Genomic DNA, 13,901 nt, shown 5'->3' with positions numbered 1-13,901 from the left:
TCACCTCCACTAGCTTTGTTTGTAGTGATGCTTCCTACTTGACTTCAATCCAGGATGTTTATTGATCACACCATCATGATTATCCAGGTCATTAAGACCTTTTTTTGTATAGTTCTTCTCTGTATTCTTGCCACTTCTTCTTAATCTCTTCTTCTGATAGGTCCATACCATTTCTGTCCTTTTTTGTGCCCATCTTTGCATGAAATGTTCCCTTGGTGTCTCTAATTTTCTTGAAGAGATCTCTAATGTTTCCCATTCTATTGTTTTCCTCTATTTCTTTGCATTGTTCACTTAGGAAGGTGTTCTTATCTCTCCTTGCTAATCTTGGGAACTCTGCATTCAAATGGGTATGTCTTCCCTTTGCCTTTCACTTCTCTTCTTTTCTCAGCTGTTTGTAAGCCCTCCTCAGACAACTGTTTTCCATTTTTGCCTTTCTTTTTCTTAGGGATGGTTTTGATCACAGCCTCCTGTACAATGTTATGAACCTCCATCCATAGTTCTTTGGGAACTCTATCAGATCTAATCCCTTGAATCTGTTTGTCACTTCCACTGTATAATTGTAAAGGATTTGATTCAGGTCATACCTGAGTGGGCTAGTGGTTTTCTCTACTTTCTTCAACTTAAGTCTGAATTTTGCAATAAGGAGTTCATGATCTGAGCCACAGTCTGCTCCTGGTCTTGTTTTTGCTGACTGTATAGAGCTTCTCCATCTTCAGCTACAAAGAATGTAATCAACCTGATTTTGACATTGACCATCTGGTGATGTTCATGTGTAGAGTCTTCTCTTGTGTTGCTGGAAGAGGGTGTGTGCTACAACCAGTGCATTCTCTTGGCAAAACTCTATTATATTAGCCTTTGCCCTGCTTCATTTCATACTCCAAGGCTAAACTTGCCTGTTACTCCAGGTATCTCCTGACTTCCTACTTTTGCATTTCAGTCCCCTATAATGAAAACGACATATCTTTTTGGCATTAATTCTAGAAGGTCTTGTATGTATTCACAGAACCATTCAACTTCAGCTTCTTTGACATCAGTAGTTGGGGCATAGACTTAGATTTCTGTGATACTGAATGGTTTTCCTTGAAAATAAGCTGACAGAAAAAAATCATTCTGTCATTTTTGAGATTGAACCCAAGTACTGCATTTTGGACTCTTTTGTTTTCTATGAGGGCACTTCATTTCTTCAAAGGGATTCTTGCCCACAGTCATAGATATAAGGGTCATCTGAATTAAATTCGCCCATTCCCATCCATTTTAGTTCACTGATTCCTAAAATGTCGATGTTCACTCTTGCCATCTCCTGTTTGACCACTTCCAATTTGCCTTGATTCATGGACCTAACATTCCAGGTTCCTATGCAATATTGTTCTTTACAGCATCGGACTTTACTTTTACCACCAGACACATCCACAACTGGGTGTTCTTTCCACCTTGACTCAGCCTCTTCATTCCTTCTGGAGCTATTTCTCCCCTCTTCTCCAGTAACATATTGGGCACCGACTGACCTGGGGAGTTCATGTTTCAGTGTCATATCTTTTTGCCTTTTCACAGCATTCATGTGGTTCTTAAGACAAGAATACTGAAGTGGTTTGTCATGCCCTTCTCCAGTGGACCACATTTTGTCAGAACTCTCCACCACGACCTGTCCATCTTGGGTGACCCTACATGGCATGGCTCACATCTTCAGTTAGAAAAGGCTGTGGTCCATGTGATCAGTTTGGTTAGTTTCCTGTGATTGTGGTTTTCATTCTGTCTACCCTCTGATAGATGAGGATAAGAGGCTTATGGAAGCTTCCTGATGGGAGGGACTGGCTGTGGGGAAAACTAGATCTTGCTCTAGTGGGCAAGGCCATGCTCAGTAACTCTTTAATCCAATTTTCTGCTGATGAGTGGGGCTGTGTTCCCTCCCTATAGTGTGGCCTAAGGCCAAACTGTGGTAGGGATAATGGTGACCTCCTCCAAAAGGACTTATGCCAGCATGCTTCACCTTCCAGTACTGCAGTCAGTGTCCCCGACCCCATAGCAGGCCACTGTTGACCCATGCCTCTGCTGGAGACTCCCAAATACTCACAGGCAAGTCTCACTCTGTCTTTTGTGGGGTCACTTCTCCTTTCTCCTGGGCCCTGGTATGCACAAGGTTTTGTGTGTGCCCTCCAAGTCTGTTTCCCCAGTCCTGTGGAAGTTCTGTAATCAAATCCCACTGCATTTGAAAGTTAAATTCCCTGGAGGTTCTCAGTCCCTTTTGGATCCCCAGGTTGGGAAATCTGGTGTGGGCCCTAGAACTTTCACAACAGTGCCAGAACTTCTTTGGTATAATTGTTCTCCAGTTTGTGAGTCACCTGTTTGGCGGCTCTATACTGGGGTTAATGGCAACCTCCTCCAAGAGTGAAACGGGAATCGCAGTTCTTGTTTGCAGAGCTGAAGAATGGAATCCATGAACACCCAAACACTCACTGTAGCAAGCGAAAAGGATTTATTAGAGGGAGGGGAAAGTACAAAGATCTTGGCAAAGACACTAAGAGGGGGTAAAAAGTCCCCCAAAAGTGGAACTTACAGCCGTTTTTATATCTTCAATCTGTACATTTTTGGTTGGCTCCTGTCCTTAAATCATGTCATTTCTAACCAATCAGTTTAAAGGTCAAGATGCTTAACTTAACATCTCTGTGGCTTCTCTTGATACTCGGATTAAGTCACCACCCTTTTTCATGCCCCCTGGCCATTTTACAATGGACCAAATGTATAGGCTTAAGATTACAGATCACCAGTTGTTTTTTCTTTAGGCATATGGAACAAAAGTTAATTACTGCCTTTCCCTGGATCTGAGTGCTGATAATTTATCAGACCAAGGACACATTCTAGGAATTCAAGACAAATGATATAGTCTTAGGCTAATGGGTGAGATGCTTACTGAAAACAAGACAGAGGTCTCAGAGTACTACACTGACTGCCTAGCAACTTCTACCTCAATCCACCCCTCTAGAGATGGAGACTAACTGCCATTATGGGGAAAGGGGCGATGACCGATCTGGCTTCTTTGAGCTGTGTAGGGACATTGTTAGGGGATGGCAGTTAGGTTCTCCACCAGTGGGGCAATCCAGTGGATCTCGATATATCATATTAGGCTCCATTTCCATAACCATTTGAAGTTTGATAGATTCCATGAGGGACATTACAAAGCAAGAGAGATGATCTAGAATATAAGCCCCAAAAGCAATAAGAGCAAAATAAGGCTTCCAATGAGAACCAGGGGTTTCCACAAGATTGAGGCTGATGTCCTCAAGCTCCATAAACCAGTCCCAAAAGGAGGAGCAGAATCAGCCATCTCCTGGACTTGACTTTTCATATCTTGAAGAGAATCAGACACATTTTGTGAATAATCATGTATATGTACACAACATTCTGTATGAATTATGGCACGGGTTCCTCCCTGTGCAGCCATTAATATATCTAACGCCATTCTATTTTGGAGTACAGCTTTGTGCAGTAAAGCTTGTTCTGAATTTAAGACAGCAATCGCCATTGTACTATCATTTAAAGCTTGTCTTGTAAAATTAGCCAAGGCTTCTACTTTGAGCATTATGTCAGTGGTGCCAAGTAATGGCACAAATATTGGAGCTAGGTAGTCATACCAGTGGAACCAAGATCGTGTCCAAAGGGCCCAGATAAGTAACTGTTCTAGCACAACATGCTCAGACACACATTATTTTGTTCTTCTTAATGTAATAATGACCTCTCAAGTTCCTTTAGATTGGACACAGGATAATGTTTTCATTTCATGGGCACATTCTTTTGCAATGTTCCAAAACTGGTCAGACTTGGGTCTGTGGAGCCCCACCATTATCTTCCATTCATGGACTGCCTTGGTTAGTGTCGCCCTTAGAAGGACCTGATTTTCAAAAGGTATGTCATTCTATTCAAGAAGATCAAACCAAAAATGTAAATGTCCTTAACATGACTTTATTGCCTTGGTGTAATAACACGAACGGACTGGGACACAATTTACATTTTGATTATGATCAAACAGAAAAAGATACCTATAGCTATTATGTAAAAGAAACAATCAATACTAACCATGCCTGCAGAGAAATTAAAACTACACAATATCAGTTCAGTTCAGCTCAGTCGCTCAGTCGTGTCCGACTCTTTGCGACCCCATGAATTGCAGCACGCCAGGCCTCTCTGTCCATCACCAACTCCCGGAGTCTACCCAAACCCATGTCCATCGAGTTGGTGATGCCATCCAACCATCTCATCCTCTGTCATCCCCTTCTCCTCCTGCCCCCAATCCTACCCAGCATTAGGGTCTTTTCCAATGAGTCAACTCTTTGCATGAGGTGGCCAAAGTATTGGAGTTTCAGCTTCAACATCAGTCCTTCCAATGAACACCCAGGATTGATCTCCTTTAGGATGGATTGATTGGATCTCCTTGCAGTCCAAGGGACTCTCAAGAGTCTTCTCCAACACCACAGTTCAAAAGCATCAATTCTGCGGCGCTCAGCTTTCTTTACCATCCAACTCTCACATCCATACATGACCACTGGAAAAACCATAGCCTTGACTAGACAGACTTTTGTTGGCAAAGTAATGTCTCTGCTTTTAAATATGCTGTCTAGGTTGGCCATAACCTTCCTTCCAAGGAGTAAGCGTCTTTTAATTTCATGGCTGCAATCACCATCAGCAGTGATTTTGGAGCCCAAAAAAATAAAGTCTGACACTGTTTCCACTGTTTCCCCATCTATTTCCCATGAAGTGATGGGACCAGATGCCATGATCTTGGTTTTCTGAACGTTGAGCTTTAAGCCAACTTTTTCACTCTCCTCTTTCACTTTCATCAAGAGGCTCTTTAGTTCTTCTTCACTTTCTGCCATAAGGGTGGTGTCATCTGCATAGCTGAGGTTATTGATATTTCTCCTGGCAATCTTGATTCTAGCTTGTGTTTCTTCCAGCCCAGCGTTTCTCATGATGTACTCTGCATATAAGTTAAATAAGCAGGGTGACAATATACAGCCTTGACGTACTCCTTTTCCTATTTGGAACCAGCCTGTTCCACAGTACACAATATACTGCCCAACAAATATACCAAATTTGGGACTAGGATATGTGGATAACTCCAGAAAAGGGACAATTGATAAAAACAGCTCCCATTTGTTGGGGACAAAATAATCATACCAAGTTATATCCTGACAGTATTAAACCTTTAGGATTCTTACCAAATTTTTTATGTAATCAAACAATAATAGCAAATCCCATGAGTTCAACAGATTCAGTCATATGGCCAGGGACTGATTGGGTCACTGTAGAGAACTTATGTCACACACTGTGTCTCCCAGGACTGCTGTTGCCAGAGCCCCAGTCCCTGCGGTAGGCCACTTCTGACCTGTGCCTCCACAGGAGACCCTCAAACACACAAAGACAGGCCTGGCTCAGTCTCTGTTTTGCCTGTTTTACAAAATTGTTGCTCATTGCATAACCACACGTGTGACTGAGCTTTTGATAGAATGATGACATATAGTTCCATATGAGATCAATGATTATAATAGTGAAACTCTGGACATGGGAAGAAGGAACAAGAGGGAATATTTTCCTGGACCATAAGAAGCTAGTGAGACAGGAGGTCTGGAGCCTTTTGACAGTGTTAATGAGGCCCAGTCTAATATTAGCAGAACATTGAGTGACCTATCAGTGAAATCTTTGCCAGACCTGAGAATAAGCATTCTTAGCAATATGGAAGGGAGTGAGAGAAATAAACAGTCAAGAGCAGCCTTGGTGCAAAGTCCTGTTTCCCCATCACTGGATACACATAACAATATCTTTGACCTATTTTGCAGATACTAAAACCCTCTCCAGGTGATGGTTAAAAATAGTATGCTGCCCATAGGCATGTAGACACCACCAGATCAGTTGAACCTAAAGGATGAAAATGTGGACTGCTACTTACCTCACTACCAACCCATCAGAAGAATGTCCATGAGCTGATCACGCCCTCTTTGAACAATTACTATAAAACTTCTCACTATCTTCCCCAAGTGGGGACACATGGTTTTGAGGGCATTCACCCACTGTGGCCCCCTTTGCTTGACAAAACAATAAAGCTATCCTTTTATACTTCACCCCAAACTCCATCTCTGAGATTTGATTTGCCACAGGTGTACAGAGAAGCTGAGCGTTCGGCATCAGGTATTTCCTGGTGCTGCTATTACTGAAATGTCTTGAACTCTCTGTGCTGATGTATAAGAAACTGTTGGCCTTTTTAGACTGGACTTCTTGTCTTCCAGTCTCTATTTCTCAGGCCAGTTCCCTAATGGGAAGGCATCTAACTGTGCTAAACAGATACAACTAGACTGAGATAAGTCCAGGAACACATGTCACCCCATGTCAGCAAAGCTCTGAAAATACAAATTAGCCATAGGACAGTTACATGCCCACTGCAATGCCTCCAGGTCTGCTTCACGCCCAGAGCAAAAGAAGGACCATCCCAGTCTGGAGCTGACAATGCCCCATCTCTACCCATTCCAAAAAAATTCAAACCTAAGACATATTGCATCATAACTTGATCAAGAGCCAAGGACAGTCAGGCCTGTAACCCTGACTCCAGTAGCTCACTATATGCACATAGGAAGATAGTGCTATCCTACACAGCCTTCCAGAAGGAATTTCCATCTTGTAATTGTTCAGAACCAACTATGTCAAGATCCACCTAAAGATACAGCTTCATTAACTCATAAAGCATGAAACCCAGAGGAGAGAGCCTTGAGAATCGTGCACCAAATTTCAGGGAATGGTCAGACAAAGAAAAACTTGGCTGAGAAGCAGAAATGTCTTTCAAAGAAAAAAAGAAGAACCTGCAGTCCCTCACTTGCCTTTCCTGGATAGCTGCCTTCTTTTAAGATGCCCAGCTCATTTGCCTGGATTCATCACAAGAGAAGCAGCTTCTAACTACCTTGCATCAGCCAGAGAAAAGGAATATCACTTTTTGGAAGGTAAATTCAGGGGACTGGTTTGGGGGTGATGAATTCCTGACAGTTCCCCAGAGTATTTCCAACGCAAAGTATAATTTTATAAAGAAGTTTATATTTTAATTTGTCTGTCTGTAAAATCCACTTTCATGAAATTTTGTATTCTTTGAACCTTCCTGTTTCCTTCCTATAATGATCTAATAAACTTGATGGTATATAACATTATAATCGGGCTTTAAATCAATAAGGTCTTGGATATTGGTGTTTTTTAATGGCTCAGCCTGTAGAAGGTATGAAGTCATAGAATCCTAGGAATCATCTAAGCCAACCACTGGTTTTGCAACTAGAGTGTACAAGGAAACAGAAGATGAAGTGACTAGTCCAGAGTCACACAGTGACAGAGACAGGAATTTAATCTACCCCTGACAACAAGTCCAGGGCTCTTGTCACTTCTCTGGTGGCCAAAACGGAACTGTATTTTGAAATTTTGACCATCCAAAAAGTGAACATTTGAAAACTATTGTAAATCTCAGAGATGAATCTGTTGGCTTCCACAATGATAGGATGAAAAGTAAAAGAGAAATCAAAAGGACAGTGGATAAAGGAATGGGGAAGAAGCCATTTAATTGTTTCTAATTTTAAGAGCTAAAGTGACAAGCCTGCTCAGAGACTGGAGTTTTGCCTTCCATGATTGCAGCAGGACCATGTAGTTAAGCTGGAAAATGAGAAGAGGATTTGTCTCATCCAGGGTCAGTGACAGTGTATCAGCCAATCCCTGCCACTCAGCAGTTTCCTCCTGCGTGTGCCCAGAGTCACAGGGTGTTTCCTGCTGAACCTGAGTCTCCTCCAAGCCACATCCCAGCCCCTCAAAAATCTCTCTTTCTGGGCCTTTCCCTGAGGTTAATTCCTGATAGATGGTATAAAAGACAACCAAATCCTGCCATTTGGCAGTTTCCTCGTGCATCTGTCTAGTCACGGGGTGTTTCCTGCTGAACCTCAGTCTCCTGAAAGCCACATCAGCCCCTCAAAATCTTTCCTTCTGGGCCCTTCTCTGAAATTAACTCTTAATAGATGGTATAAAAGGCCAGCTCCTCCAAGCAGAGAAACTCTCCCTGGCTGCCACAGGAGGCCAAGGCACTCAATAGGTAAGACTCACTGATTTTAATTTTTCCTGGTGTCTGCAAAGTCGATGATGAAATTTCCTAAAGGCTTCTTAGAAAGCTTGGTATACTAAGTCTCCTACATAAGAACCTTCAAGTTCTGAACTTTCAAAGATGGGAAGGTGAGTGCTATCAATGTCCGGTGTTAGTGAAATTGCAGCTTGCCCTCTATCTCCTCTATGTTGACAATCCTTCAGCTCTACCATCTCCCACCTCCTCTCCCTCCTCCAGTTAGTAACTCTTCTTGCCTGTTAACTCGGTGCCAGTCACTGTCTGCCAGCTGTTGTACTGTCGCACTGTCCTTTTGAAGGTACTGTACTGTAAGATTTCAAATGTTCTATTGTATTTGCTTTTGAAGTGTTATTTCTGTGAAAAGTATTATAAACATATTATAGTACAGTACCATGTAGCCAATTGTGTTAGTTGGGTACCTAGGCTAACTTTGTGGGACTTATGAACAAATTGGACTTACAAATATGCTCTCAGAATGGAACTCATTCATATACAGGGGGCTTACAGTACTTGATTTGGACTTGCCGTCATCCAGCATTTTCTAGTGCCAGATTCAGCTGCCATCCTGGAAGGTCATCCCTGTTTGGTGTAAGGGATAATATTATTGAATTCATTGTGGGGAAAAGAGGCATTTCTGAGTCTAAAAACAGAGTTATAGAATTGTAAACTCTTAGGGCTTGAAGGTACCATATTCCTCTCATCCATCCTGTTTGGGAAATAAAGCCTAAGAGAGACCATGTGTCCAAGAAACTCAGAAAGTTGGGGGAAAATAATAGTAACAGAATGATGCTCCATACGGTGTTCTTGAGACTGATGCAATACAATATGATCTATAGTGAAAATTTTGCAGTGTTTATAAAGTGTTGTCTGTCATAGCCAGGCATATCATATCTTCATCTTGTTCCTATCAGTATTATCTCATGCTATCTACAGAAGACCTGAACATCTAGGTAACCCTGAATGTCTAGTTCTAGGTGTCTCGAACATCCTGTAGACACTTGTTTCTTAATGAGATTTATGAATTGCAGCAGTATTTAAACAGGTTTCATCTGGGGAGAATACAGAGTGATTGAATCATGTTGTTTTTTTATGGAATTGGGTAACCCTGGACTTCCCAGCTGGCTCAGCAGTGTAGAATCCACCTGCCAATGCAGGAGATGCAGGTTCGATCCCTGGGTAAGGAAGCTTCCCTGGAGTAGGAAATGGCCACCCATTCCAGTATTCTTGCCTGGAAAATTCCAAGGACAGAGGAGCCTGGTGGGCTACAGTCCATGGGGTTGCAAAGAGTCAGACAAGAGAGCGACTGAGCAGGCATGCACACAACCCTATGGCTAAGAGGGATTTTTCCCACTGTAGAGAGCTTGATAGAGCTATCTCTTTATTTTCCTCTTGATACTGGAGCTGCTCGAAAGATCAAATAGAGTATTCCTGGGGGTGATGGGGAGTTTGTTGGTTTCCCTTCTGGTTCATCCCACCATCCTCAACAGAGCACTCACCATTCCTTTCTCAGGGACTCCTGCAGCCCTTTTGGTGACTTCTCAGCAAAGTCTGAGAGCCTGACTCTGGGAGGTCATGGTACACAGCGTGGCCTGTAGACCAGCAGCATTGACATCACCTTCGTACTTGTTGGAAGTGCAGGCTCTCAGGCCCCTTCTGAGTTAGAATCTGCATTTAACAAGGTCCCCCAGTGATTACTAGCCACATTAAGGTGGGAGAAGCCTGTTAAGGGACCACCACCACCCTCTCTCTCTGTACTATCCAGATGCTGAACTTCTCTGCCCTGGGAATTTCATCCATTCAGTGTGTACGCAACACCTATTATGTGCCAACATTAGGCTTAGGCCCTGAAAAAACAGAAGACATAGTTCTTGAGGAGCTCAAGGTCTGGTAGGGGAAACACATGAAAACAGTGATATCAAATGTGAATAAAGTACTCTGGGAAGACAGAAAAAAGAATGACCTCACTTTGCTTGGAGAAATCTGGTACACTTCACAGAGAGCGTGGCTTTTGGCCTGGGTTTTGAAGGATGAATAGATTATTTGGCCAAGAAGACTTTGCATAGGAAAGAGTGTGAGTAAGACGCAGGGGACTGTGGAAGAGCCTGGCATTTAAGAGGCAGAGGTTGCGGTTTTGTCTCCAGATAATGCTTTATGTCTCAGGAAAAGCTCCAAGCTTTGATGCAACCCAAAGGGCCTGGAAAATGATTTTTTCCCTGAGCATGATGATAAGAATGTGGGTAAATATCCAGACGGCCCAGAAGCCTCTTGGCTCTGGCTGCAGACACTGTTCCTCTGGGACCTTTCTGCACACCCGTTTCCCAGTGGCATGACCTCGTGTTTGCTTGGCTCTGTATTCTGTCCCTCGTGCTTCCTTCACACCCACCAGGAAACATGATCCAGAGATGGAAAATAATTTAGCTTTGGCTTTGAGGTTCCCTCCCATCACTTTTCAATGAGGGGAGTATGAAGGGGATTCCAAGGAAAGGAGAGGAGAAATGAGTCTCTGAGGACTTTTCCCTGTTCAGATTTCTCAACTTTTATTTCTTGGCCTATGATATTTTTCTTCCTCAGTCTATCTCAGCTGATGCCCTTTTCCATAGACTAACCTTTCACTTTTTGTTTTTGATATCATGAAACACGTTAGTCATTGAAAGAATAATATAATGAATACTTGCATGTGCCTCAGCTCTCTTTAAAAATCAATGATATGGTGGCTGCCAGGGCCTGGGAGAAAGGGGGATGGGGGAGTTGGTGTTTAGTGGGTATAGAGATTCAGTTTTGCAAGATGAAATAGTTCTGAAGATCTGTTGTACAGCAATGTGAATACACTTATCACTGCTGTACTGTCTGGTTAAAATGATTAAGGTGGTAAATTTTATGCTATATGTTTTTACCACAACTTAAAATAATATCAGTGATGCTTTTACTCCCAGCCATCACCTGTGTTTGCTTGAAAAGGCAGATTTCTGCTGGCTCAGTGGTGTCCCTGAATCACAAAGAGGAGGACTGTGTTTCTTCTCAAGTCCACAGAGATGTAAGGACAGGAGCCCATTGAGGGGTCAAACTGTTTTTCTCTCGGGAAAAAACTGTGCCAGGGAGAATCCTAGCCAGAGAAGTATTTAGTCATACTTTGCCCTTTCTTTTCCTACGGTTAGCTTACAAAACCACATCCAGCAAGATAAAAATCATTCAGGGGATCATCCAAGGTCAGAGAAAAACAGTGACAGGGTGTAATGGAGGCTGAAATTACCTGTATAGATACACGGTTCACCTTTTCTGGAGATTATCTGGAGAGTGTCTGGAAGACCGCCTGGGTGGTCTCTCAGGCAAAGCCTCAGAACCACAATTTCTCTTGGGGAGCTTTGAGTAGACATGGAGTGGGAAGCCAATCTGAGGTCGTTTCTGGAGTCCAGTGAATGCAGACTACAGGGAGAACTTGTGCACTCTTATAAAGAACAGAGTCTAGATACATGATCGTTCCATCTGGACACTGTGGGTGCCTCCGAGGCTGGAGCTAGAATCTCCTCAAAAGATACTTTGGGTCTGTTACACCAAACCTAATGAACACTCTGAGCCCCAAAGCGCCTCATCGGCAAACAAAGCTGCTTGATTTTAATCTGATGACTTAGTTTTTTTTTTTTTTTGCATAAAACCAACATTTTAATTTTACATCTTGGTATGCTCACATGGTACCAACATTCTCTACCTTCACCTTACTGATAATTAAAGGACTGAACATCAGATGAACTCTGGGTTACCCTATCATTTATCTGTCATCATTTTCAAAGTGAGCGACTAACTGATACAGGAAGTAACACAAGTCAGAAAGGATACGGGTGGCTTCCTTGGTTTCTTGTGTTTCTTAAAACACCACTGCCTTCTTTCTGCATTTGAAGCAAGTTCTAATTCCAATGGAAAGCATGGCCTCTCAGGGCTGTGGGTTCCCACCCACTCAGTCACAGATTGTAACACCCTTACCTATACCCACTTTGAGTCCTGCTAAAAGCCCACATGTTGTGAGTCCACCAGAATTCTATGTTCCTGGCGCACATGCAAATGGAAGACACACATACTAAACATCAGCCTTTGTCCTACTGGACTTCACTCACAAAGCACAAGTTCAAAGGTAGAATTAATTACAAATTCAAAACAGGAATACAGAGCATTAAATTAATGCTTGCATGGAGGTCCTTCCAAGTGCATGTTAGAGTACAAGGTAAGTGTGTCGTGGAAGCTACATGGCAGGCATTATCTATGTTGTGTGAGAACGAGGGCTGCAGTGGGCATTGGCACATTACACTGGTCTCCTCTGCTCGTGGACATTTTCCCTGGTCCCATTGGATCTCATTTACAAAACCTAAGCTCAAAGAGAACATGAGTCAGAGTTTAAGATGGTAACAGGGTGGGGAGGGCTGCCCCCTTCTGCTCTCCTTCTCATGCCTGATGGATATGGGATATAATGGCAGGTCTTCAGCAGCTGTCGTGGCCATGAGAGCTGTGCCTAGGACTGGCGGTGAGGAAAGATCAGGTGGATCTGGTATTTCACACTTTACCAGCCTGGATAGCCAAACTCCATGCTTTTATATGAGAGAATAAATCTGCAAGTGTTCTAAGATACTGTTAAATTGTGTTTTTAATCTACTATGTTATTGTTTTGGTTACTCAGTCATGATGACTTAGTTTAAATCATGAGTTAAAGTTCATGATGAAGGCATTGATCTAAGAGCAGGAATCTCTCCAGGCAACCTGGGACACAATTGTGAGCTCTGCCACAACTTTCATTCTCATGTTCCCATCAAGTCAGTTCCTGAGGGCGGGTGAAGCCCTGCCAGGTCCTGAAGGAAGGAACTGAGTGTCTGCTTCTCAGGCTCACTCCCCTGGGGCGGGGCCAGAGCAGGGTGGCTCCCAGGAAGCAATACATCCTGAGGGGAAAGAGGAAGGGGACTCCAAAGATGTATTTCAGGTTTGGTAACAGCATTTGTCACTGGTCACAAGACAGGTTCAGGATCTTGGGTCAGAATCAGACATCCTGGATCACCTGGTCCAACCCTCTCACTCAGTCAGGCCAGGGGCCCAGAGATGTTAAGTAACCTGCCCAATGTCACAGAGCTAGTTAAAGCAATGCATAACTACAACTCAGGCCCTTCTGATCCCAAAGCCTGAGTCCTTTTCCTTCTCCTACGGCCCCTTTCATCCCCCAGTACCTAGCATGTGCTGGGCTGTGCTTAGTCGCTCAGTCGTGTCTGACTCTTGCGACCCCATGAACTGTAGCCCGCCAGGCTTCTCTGTCCATGGGGATTCTCCAGGTAAGAATAATGGAGTGGGTTACCATGCCCTTCTCCAGGGGATCTTCCCAACCCCGGGATCGAACCCAGGTCTCCCATACTGCAGGTGGATTCTTTACTATCTGAGCCACCAGGGAAGCCCAAGCATGGTCTGCACATATTGGCTTCCCAGGTGGCACGAGTGGTAAAGAAATTGCCTGCCAATGAAGATGCAAGAGACAAGGGTTTGATCTCCGGGTTGGGAAGATCCCCTGGAGAAGAAAATGGCAACTCACTCCAGTATTCTTGCCTGGGAAATCCCATCGACAGAGGAGCATGGAGGGCTACAGTCTGTGGGGTCACAAGAGTTGGACATGACTAGTGACTAAACCAGCACCAGCATGGGTCTGCACATATGGTAGATGCTTAGTTACTGTGGTTTCCCCTCCTTTGCTCTCATGTTAGGGTGTCTGGTGTTCTCTGGGCTTTCCCTGCTTTCTCATCCTCTT

Source organism: Giraffa tippelskirchi, chromosome 3 (assembly GCF_054371585.1).
Source record: "Giraffa tippelskirchi isolate mGirTip1 chromosome 3, T2T-mGirTip1v1.2.pri, whole genome shotgun sequence".
In the NCBI taxonomy this organism is placed as follows: domain Eukaryota; kingdom Metazoa; phylum Chordata; class Mammalia; order Artiodactyla; family Giraffidae; genus Giraffa; species Giraffa tippelskirchi.
Note: the sequence above shows the minus strand (reverse complement) of the source record.